At 33.3% G+C, this 10,539-nt stretch overlaps 1 long non-coding RNA gene across 2 annotated transcripts; it reads left to right on the forward strand.

Moving 5' to 3' along the window:
- The first annotated feature begins 3,299 nt into the window (after positions 1 to 3,299).
- Positions 3,300 to 9,408, forward strand: LOC112511988. 2 transcript variants are annotated; one of them, XR_003069182.1, is made up of 7 exons: positions 3,306 to 3,401; positions 3,486 to 3,609; positions 3,729 to 3,813; positions 5,094 to 5,525; positions 5,651 to 5,757; positions 5,876 to 6,097; positions 8,988 to 9,408. It is a non-coding gene; the product is annotated as an uncharacterized LOC112511988 (long non-coding RNA). The 2 variants fall into 2 exon arrangements; XR_003069181.1 differs by lacking the exons at positions 5,094 to 5,525; positions 5,651 to 5,757; positions 5,876 to 6,097; positions 8,988 to 9,408 and adding an exon at positions 4,496 to 4,958 and having other exon boundaries at positions 3,300 to 3,401.
- Positions 9,409 to 10,539: the final 1,131 nt, after the last annotated feature.

The following is a 10,539-nucleotide window of genomic DNA, read 5'->3' on the forward strand; positions in this document are numbered from 1 at the left end:
AATGAAGATAACAGTAAAAATTATCCCCGACGACTTTGAGGGGACTCAAATTGAGACATAGTGAGAACAACCCCCAAGCCTTGGCATTTATCTACCTTTTGAGTTGACACTCATGGTTTATTAAAGACTACTAGAAGGGTATTCGCGCAATGCAGTGTGATACATAAGGGTATTTGTCTAATGCAGAGTGATGTATCTTGTTTATGAAGTTGAGAATTTAAATCTTCGATCCTAATTCATGATTTAATTTATTTTGTGCATCTCTTAATTTTTATTTTATGGTTTTCTATGATTTTGAGAGAGGAGATGAGTATTTGGTTGGTTATCAATTTTATGTAGTATTCTGCAAGTGTACTCAAGCAGTACATCTCTATTTTTGTCTCTCTCTCTCTCTCTGTTTTATTTTAAATCATTCATCTTTATTTTGCTTCTCTCTGTTTTATTTTAAAAATCATTCATTTCTATTTTGTCTCTCTCAATTTTATTTTAAATCATTTATTGAGAATGTAAAAAGTAAGTCTTTATGTTGATGTGTATGAGAAAAAAATAGTCAGTAAGGTTACATTTAACAATATACAGGATTGCATTTAACCCACACTAAAAAGATGAAAGATCCTGCGAAAATAGAAGTTAAGCTAAGAAACATAAGAATGAATATAGATCATTGATTACTTTTAATTTCAACCTGACCCCTTGAATTGTGTTTATCATGGAAATTGATCTGGTGCATCACATTAGCGTTGATCTACAATTATGATTGATTTAAGAGTAAAGATTTTTTCTTATCTTTTTCACCATAACTTTCATTCTCACCATACAATCCCATTAAAAATTTATATCTTTATGATCCGTATATCTATATATTTATATTTTAATAGATAAATAATATGAAAAAGGAAAAGGAAGCAAAAGGAACACTCGTTGAATATATTCTACGAGTCCGAAACCTTTTTGGGAATTAATGGCCTCTTTTGTTACCTTTATGACGATGAGCAGAGATTTGAAAGAAAAAAAAAGGACCAACCATTGTAACGTATTTACAATTATTTGATAATTCAATTTAATAACATCTTACAATATTTTAACTTTTAAAACATGATTATATTTTTATAATAAAAAATTATTTGTCCTGTCGAACAAATTTAAATATAAAACTGCCTCACATTAATCGTACTTGAAATATTTTTCATAAAAAAATTAAAAAAAAAGATGTCAATCACAGTTAAGTTTAGAGTGAACTATACTTTTGATTCCTGCAGATTACTTAAAGACTGGTGTGTTTTTCCTAATGATTGCTAAGTGACGATGTTAACTCCAAAAACTCTGAGCGTTATGAAATTGAAAAGTTATGGAACATCAATAAAGGTGGTTCGTTTTAAGGACAAAATCCAAAATGTGAGCAAACCATAAGGACCGGACCACCAATGTGATACGCTCTGTCTTTTTTAAAGGTTAAATTTATAAATTAACGAGTCTTATTTTAAAAGGGGGTGAAAAATCTTCCTTGACTACATGAAAATTGAATGACGGTCACATTTTTATTAAATATACCGTAACAATGATTATATTTGTATCAATTTAAGCGAATACAATAAGACAAGAAACAAAGTAGAACTCCTCATAAAGATGGTCACTCTATTCTATTCAGTAAATGGCATTTCTGTGTACATTTTCTTCTCCACAAGCCCTAATTTCGAGTGAGACCTGATGAGAGTGTTCGATTTGCCTTTATTTAATCAAGTTAGAATAACGTTAGACAAACGTTTAGGTTGCTGAACTGCAATTGAAGTCAATCAAAATCAACATGCCTTTTGCTACTTACTTTGCATCTCTTATAAGCTCATCATGAATGCACCATGGAAGTTCGGAACATGATTATGTAGCATTTTTGGATTGTCGCTACCTAGTAACAAGGATGATACGTGACATGATAGATTGATAGCAGATTTTTACATAAACATCGTTACCTCCAACATCTAGTTCTCATATCCGGTTCTTGGCTCCATTCCTCAAAGATTTGACGATTAAACCAACCACTTCAGCATCATTCCTCCTATCAGAAGATCTCGACGTTGGTCATGATACTACCATTAAGATCAACTGGTGACCAACTTGTTATCATATTTCATTTTGAAATCACATGCTTCACCAGCAAAGTCCTCAAAAACACTTGTTTCCACGGGAACATCATATGTCGAATGTATGCCTTGCCACATTCCTTTGGAAAGGGGATAACTAGGCATTTTGTTGCGCTATGTCTTACACCGACAAGTATAACCTCTTGATTGCATTTTTGATTTAGAGTGACTTGGCCATGCTTTCCAATGAATTTTAGGCACTCCTCAATGCATATGTTTGTTGGTATCTTTATCGGAAGACCAACATTTAGGAAACACGTGACAATTGATAACAAATTTGTAAGCTCTACACAAATTTCAACTTTTGCTTTGTTAGGTTCTGTATTTGCAAAGACTATGTTGCCACTCAATGATCTTATAACTTAAGGATAATTTGGGAAAGTCGTATTTCGCAGGACCTTTGGCTCATTGCATCATTTTTGATTCCCGTGTCAGAGTCTTGAGTCATTTTGATTGTTGGTAACTCGGTGATAAGGCTATGGGTGGTCTTGGCTTCTTTGTTTGGTTTAGTTCATATTAGTTTTGTTTTGTGTTAGCTTGTTTCGGGGTGGTTCTGCTGCTTGTAGAAGCACAAGGCGTATTTGTGTATGTTTTTTGGGTTTTTAATAAATTGTTTGCCTTTCAAAATATTTTTTACTACAGTTGTTGTTTAGTATAATATAAGGCTCTAAATGATATGAGACATGGTCAGTCTCAAGCCTTATGAGACACAATTTACAAGAGACCATGATGTTTTTTAAGGTGTGACATATGACAGAAAATCTTTGTATCACGCATAGTATGATATATGTACATTTGGGATCATGTGAGACCAACATTTTTTTGTGAGACCCCTGAGATCAACTTTTTTACATTTAAAACTTCACTGTAAATACCGGAAAAGTAACATTCATAGTGGTTTTGTTGTGAATTTTTAAATTCTTTTACCTTGAAAATATTTTACTGTAAATTTCGAGTGTAAAAGTATGGTCTCATAGATCTCATAAAAACAAATTAGTCTCACGTAAATTCAACTTTATATATATATATATATATATTACTTAATAAAATCAATAATATTAAACATTTATTAAGTTATATATTAAAACCCAACAAAGGAAATAGAAAATAAGAACAATTAAATATTTGGTTACAAAAACCGACCAGATGTTTTCCCATGTCATACCAAACAGGGATTATTTTTTTCTGTCTCATCCTGTGGTCATCGCGTACCAAAAGCACCCTTAGATAACCGATCGTGTCCAGGTTTGATCATGTTTCCAGGTTATATTTCTGGATCATCTCATGTTTTTGATGATTATACTTGCTGCAGCGAGCATTTCATATCATTAGTTGTCTTTTTTGTAGGTAATCAAAGATTGAGTGATTGCGCTTCGTATGGACTGATTACTACGCGCCTAGAAGAGGCTTATTAATTTATGAACAAGTGCATGGATCATTGCTTGTTTCTGGTATCGCGTGTGTAGAAAGTGTATGTTTGATTATTTCTATCATTATTTAGGTTTTGTTTATATGACTTCAATGTCGTTGACAACGTTTATTCAAGAGCCATGTTTGATTATGATGAAATTTTCCGCCGTTTCTTTGTAGGTTGTTCATTACTTTTTCATAATTGTTACAGTAGATTTCACTCGCCAGATTCAGACAGAGGCTTGACTCGAAAGTCTGGTTTCAGGTTCGTCATACCTGTTTGTTTACCAGTTGAATATCATTATCTCGACATCATGAAATACTTTTGGTAATTTGATTCCAATCTCATTATCCATACATTCTCTGGTATTCTTTGTCCTCCCTTAAACCCTAGTGGTTCCAGTCTCATTGACTTTCCCTTCATTATGCTTTGCCAACACCACTAACGGATCCCAGAATGTGACCAAACTTTGGATTTCACGATTAACATCTTTCAACGGATTTGACATTTGAGATTCAATTTGTCTAGAAATGGTAAAGTTTCGTTTGATTTGGTAGTGTCTTGCCCATTTTTTGTGGTTTAGCTTAAAATAGGTTAGTATTTTGTAGATTTAGTGGGCTGTTTTTCTGTGGTTCTACTCCATTTACCATCATGAGGGCATCATCTCCTATCCTGAATCTCCTCAATCGACTCAAGCATCCATGTCCATGGGTTCACGACTACCTATATGCTCCTACCTTGTTCATTGAGGAACATTAAGTGGCTAAAGGTTAACAGGGGGAGGGGGAGGGGGAGTTGGGTATGCATTTTATCCATTGATTGTGGTTTTCTTCCAATGGGTTTGAGCTTTTGTTGTTTCAATTTGTCTAGATATGGTAGTTTCATTTAGTTATGTGGCGTATTGCCCATTTTGTGGTTTAGCTTAGAGTAGGCTACCATTTTGTAGGTTGTGTGAGCTGTTTTTGTGTGGTTGCTCCAATTACCATCTTGGATGTGGAGCTTGCCTTACTAGAGGCACCAATCTCCTCCATTGATGCAAGTTAACAAGTGACGGTTTCATTCAACTCTCTTCATCGAGCTTTCTTTTGCATCCAATCATGTCTTATTTGGATCTAGGAGGACATACACTACCGAAACTCCCCATCTCATTTGGTTTGCAAATATTGGTGTCAGGTCTGAGAACTGGCTTGATTAAAGCTTTACCATAAGAAAATGGGTACTTTTTTACTAGCTTACTGACCGTAATAATTTGTGCTATGATTGTGTTGTTTGACTTCTATTGTAGGCCTAGCAATACAGGTTATATATAGTAGCATCTGTTACATATGTCTTTTCACCATGTATGTGTATGGTTGTGTATATCTCAAGGTAATTTTAAGTTATTACATTTCACACTGTGGGTAGTCTTCATGGGTAATTGTTAAAGTTTTCACTTTTCTTGCAGTTGGGTAATTTTCCGATGGGTGGTTACTTATGTATGTACATATAAATACAATGCAATAGCATTATCTTTTGTGGTAACAGAACTTTTGGGATTATGTTAGGCATGATTTTGGCGGTCTGAAACTTGTTGTGTTGAAGGTTATATAACACATGGAGAGGTGGGAAGAAATGACTGTTCATTACAAAGGCTGCGATATTTCTAAGCAACAAATCTATCATTTCCACACACACGAGAATCGTCAATCTATGGTGTGGAATTGCTGAAGGCTCTCAAAGAAGCCATAACCGCATACACCTGAATCTGAATGTTTTCTTCACTGTAGTAATTTTTGGTATTTCTGTCTATTAGATCGTCTCCATTTTGTCACAACGGTCATGTGTTCATCATCCATAGTGTCCAGGTTTTCAAATAAGATATGCAGCCTCTCCCGCCACGGGTTCAGCTCTGCAAGATCTCCGAGGACTTGAAGGCCTACAAGGGCAACAACCCCAAAAAGCCTCTTCTTATGGCCATTAAGGGTCAATCAAAACAGGTATATATTATTGGAATCTTCTTCTAACATAGCTATTTTATCGATTTTGGGTAGTGAATTATCCTTTATTAGAACTATTTTGATGCATCTTTAATTCTCTTTGTATTCATGCTTCACCTTTTCAGGCAAAAGCATAATTCATATGAAATTGATGAGATTATAGTTTTTCTTCCTCTGACTTGTGACACACTACTAATACTTGTTGTATTAGCTCAAGACAATAGCACACACAGTAAGTTCTTCCATTACTGTTGATAAATAATTAGGGCATGTAAATCCATTTCATCCTGTGATTAATTTTATGTTGGAATGAATCATCGTTAGATTAATATACTGACTTAATGAATCAGAAAAATGTGCAATGAAAGTTTAAAAGAAAATCTAGAAGGAAGAACACCAAGTGTAAGAGTTCAAGCTTCGAGTCTGATTAGTGCATCTCGCACTTCCAATTCAGTCCGAGTTAGAAAAAGTCAGTCCTCCAGAAAGCCTCAGTGGTGGGTTGTGGCCAGCTCAACATGCTGTCAATCTTGCTAGTGCATACATCTTAAGCATTTATCAACCATCTTTAAAAGGTTCGATCTCTATCTTTATTTAAAGTCTTGCAAGTTTTGAAATATATAAGGTACTAGTAATTCACTTGAACCGGAATGAGGCCATTATAGAGTTGTTTAATCTAGAGCTTAATTGAGAACTACCAACAATTTGACTTTCTGTAAAGTCAAATTGTGGTAATGAAGTTTACTTGAAATGTTTCAACTACATTTTCTATATAAAAACAGGTGCTTTTACATGGTGATTCAAAGGTAGATAACAAGACATTTGACGTCTTATAAAAGAAAACAATTTTGCATTAGAACCCAAATTAGAGCATTTCATATACAATTAAAGAGTAAGAAACTGAAATGAGATGTAATTAAAGATGTATGGAAGTTTTGTAATCATCAAAACAACATTTTACGAACAAACTTTCTTCAAAACTAGTTCTATGTAAATTTGAGTTTTGTACCATAATATATTGACCTATACTTGGGTAAAAACCAAACTATGAATGTTTTATTGGGGTTTTAATAAGATAATAATGATTCAGACACACAAATGTACGTTGAATGAGATAGAAATCAAAAGTATGCACGGTTGACTTTTGTAAAGTCGAAATGTGGTTTTGATTCAAATAAAGAGACTTTTGACACAAATTTGAGTATAAGAAACTTATGACTGGATTTTATGGAGTTCCAACTTCCAAGTAGTGTAGAACAGTACCCAAAATGGATTTGAAGGATATAAGCAAATTTGAGTTTGAAACCAAAAAGTGCAATGGTTTGATTTTTAGAAGGTTAAATTGTGGGGTTTTTTCGCACATTAGCGATGTTTTGCCTGATATCTAAGTATGATCAAGTTATGACTAGCTTCATAGGGTACTTAAGACACAAATGAATGCTTTCATAATGTTCTAAAAACATCATAGAGTGGATTTGGGCATAAGATTTCAAAACAGTAAGTTGGAACATGAAACAATGCAAATGGCATGAGAAGTGTATGTGTACATCACTCAGAACCAGGTTGGACCATAGGTCCTTTTTCAGACCAGATAAAAGGCCAGACCGGTTCGGTGTTTTCCTTTTTCCCCTTGTTTCCTTTTTTTAATAAGTTAATTTTTTTTTTTGCCTTTTTATCCTTTTCTTTAAACGCACCAGACCAAACGAAGATTGGACTTTTTGGATCAAATCAAGTCATAGCAATGGTCAAGGTTTGGTCTTTAACCTTTGCCTTGCTAGATCGAGACTGGTCTGGGATTTTTTAGACCGTTAACTAGGTTTTGATCAAGTCAAGCTTTTTCGGTTGGGACCGGTCCGTGTGCAACCCTATTGGTCTCTCACCGTCTCCACTGTGTTCCCCCACTATGTTAATAGATCATCCTAACATTTAGGAATGCCTCGACTATGGGACATGTCAACATAGTGGAATGACTATTTTGTAGGGAAATTTCCAAATGTTAATACTTTTAGTGGCACTAGCATGAGCAACACTTGAATGCATCATACAACAAGAATAGCATTGACAAACATCTTTAGCATTTGCAAAAGGGATATGTCTAAAAACATTTGTGAGGTAGTGCCTCCTGAAATTGCCGGCAGTAGCATGATTAGGAAATATGTGACAGAATATTGAGTGATGGTAGTGCCTCCTGAATTTGCCAGTAGTAGCATGATCACTTTACCTTCACTTTGACTATGAGACAAGATTTGATTATGATAAAGAGTTTCTTCTTACTTATTTCTTTGATTGCAAGTTCATAATTTTCTCATGAGACTATGGCGCCATATTAATTCTGGTAGAGGTTTGATTGCAACGTCCCCTGTTTTTGGCGGGTCCTCATGCCTGTTTGTTTGCAAATCATGCATCATCTACCTTAAGGGAACCATATATTGTATGTTCTTTTTGTTTGTTTAAATTTGTGTTATTTATTTATTTTTATGTTTATTATTATTATACTAATTGCAAATCGTCGTTAAAAATAAATCAAAAATACAAATGGGATTTTTAATCGGTTAATAAGTATGGTATTTATAAGATTGATATGATTATCAAAATAAAATCGATTTTCCGAGAATTTTTAAAACATGATTATGAGACTTATTTTTATAAAAGGAATAAAATCAAATGTTTTATAAGTTTTTAGAATGATTCAAAATATAGAACTTTTTTCGGAAATACATGACATACGCTACTCATTTAAGGTACTTGTCAATATATTATCCACTCGAGTATATTTCAACTATGTCGAATGAAAGTAATATGTGATGATATGCTACAATAATAGGATCCAAGTGGACAGATGGATTTGGCCATTCATTTAGATGGTTGTGATATTGGATGTTCATGATATCTTAGTATGGTTAGTTTTCCTTGAAATATTTATAGACAATGACTTGGTCATTTATAGATATTTCATAGCGTGCAAGTGGGATTATAGATGCCAACATGCAACGTACAACATATGCGCGTGCCTTTGTCTATGAGAAATGGTTACTTAGGGGCCGTTTAACAAACACTTACCCGGGTAAGTGCTTGCCAGTCATGTTACCTCACCAGGTGAATATGGTAAGGATCAAGAATCTTACCCGGTAAAAGCGAGACAAGGACCATAAATCTTAACCGGTAAGTGAAGACGATGACTCTTACCACGGTAAGCACTTACCAGGTAAATTGTTGCATATGATATCATTTTGGTGGACTAAAATCTTACCGGGTAAGTAAATAATAGTGTTAAATTTTACCGGTAAGCACTTACCAGGTAAGTATTTGGTAAACGGCTCCTTAGATAGGTATCATCCAAGTGCATTTAATGTAACTCTTAGATATTTGTGAAATATGAATCTTAGCTCAGTTAAAATGAATTCTAAAAGATCAATTCATTTATTGAGATTTTAAAGTTATTAAAGTTGAACTTAGTTTTTGTAGATGTCTGCTAATACCACAAATACAAGCACAGTCGCAAGCAACTCAAACTTATCCCAATTTACACTGCAATCAGTTCTTGATAAGGAAAAAACTGATGAGACAAACTTCCTACGTGAAGAATGTTAGAGGGAGCTACACCATGACAAATCTATAGAGGAGGATGGACGAATGAATTCAGGGAGGAAGTGAAGAATGTTTTTTTTTCCGAAGGTGGTATGGGAAAAAGGCTGACTGAATGTATATGACTCTAATTTATGAGTTGAAGGAATCAGCCCTTTATTGGCCTATTAAGCCATTTATTAACATTTATGTATGGCCCTTCGCTTACTAAATAAGCTATACATGTTATAAATTCTGTTTGAAACTTTGCTAAACTTAGTTTTAAAGAACCTGTGGGTATTAATTAATGCATCTCTGTATGCAAGTATATATAAGGAGTTAGTGGTAAACAAAGATGATCATTGTGTGTATGTGTGATTCTACTCAGAAAACGACCTAATCTCTCTTATATACTCTCCCAAGTCTTATTCTAACAAATTTGTTTGTAGGTTTCTTTAATTTTTCTATGATATTTAGTTCTGTTGACAGATAAAATTAACTTGATATGTTGGTGGGAGCAGTTTTGGGGTCCAAGACATTGAGTTGTAAACTCGAAATGGGTGTCTCATTTATAAACATTTTAAATTCGTGTATATATATATATATATATATATATATATATATATATATATATGGGAGCGATCAAATGAAAATCACTCAATTTGTAAAAACCGTAAAAAATTCATTCAACCAATCATAATTTTTCATTTTGTTCATTTTTTTGTAATTATGAGAGGTTAATTAATCATTTTTATTGTGAAGGGTGTTAATCATGGATATTATCATCTTCATTATTTTAATTTTAGAAAAATACTTGAAACAGTTTCATTAAAATTTCATTAAATAGTATATGAAACAATTTCATAACCATATATGAAACAACTTCATCAAAAAAAGTATTATATAAAACAATTTACAAGATTAAACAATTTCATGAAAAAATTTCATAAGATTAAACAACGAAATCGACGGATGAGGGTGGTTTGCACAATTTTTACAAATTGGAGTGGTTTTCATTTAATCGCTCCTCTCTCTCTCTCTCTCTCTCTCTCTCTATATATATATATATATAGAGAGAGAGAGAGAGAGAGAGCGCTTGGTTCAAATACTAACCAAGATTTTTGTGTTAACTTTGTTAACCAATCTTGGCTATTGATTCTTACAATAAAAGATTGTGATTAATCATGATAAAAAATTAAAATTTTAAATTTATAATTTCAAAGAACATATGTAAACAAAGAAAAAAGGGTATTTAGATAATTTTCTTTTTTATGTAACTCCCATATCATTAATTGGGAGTTACAAAATCAAAAAATCTTATTATTTTTATTAATGTAAGAACCATATGAACACACACACACACACACACATGCGCGCGCACACACACACACATATACACACACACACACACACACACACACATATATATATATATATATATATATATATATAT

The sequence above is a fragment of the Cynara cardunculus genome (genome assembly GCF_001531365.2).
Source record: "Cynara cardunculus var. scolymus isolate 2C chromosome LG 5, CcrdV1, whole genome shotgun sequence".
Lineage (NCBI taxonomy): Eukaryota > Viridiplantae > Streptophyta > Magnoliopsida > Asterales > Asteraceae > Cynara > Cynara cardunculus.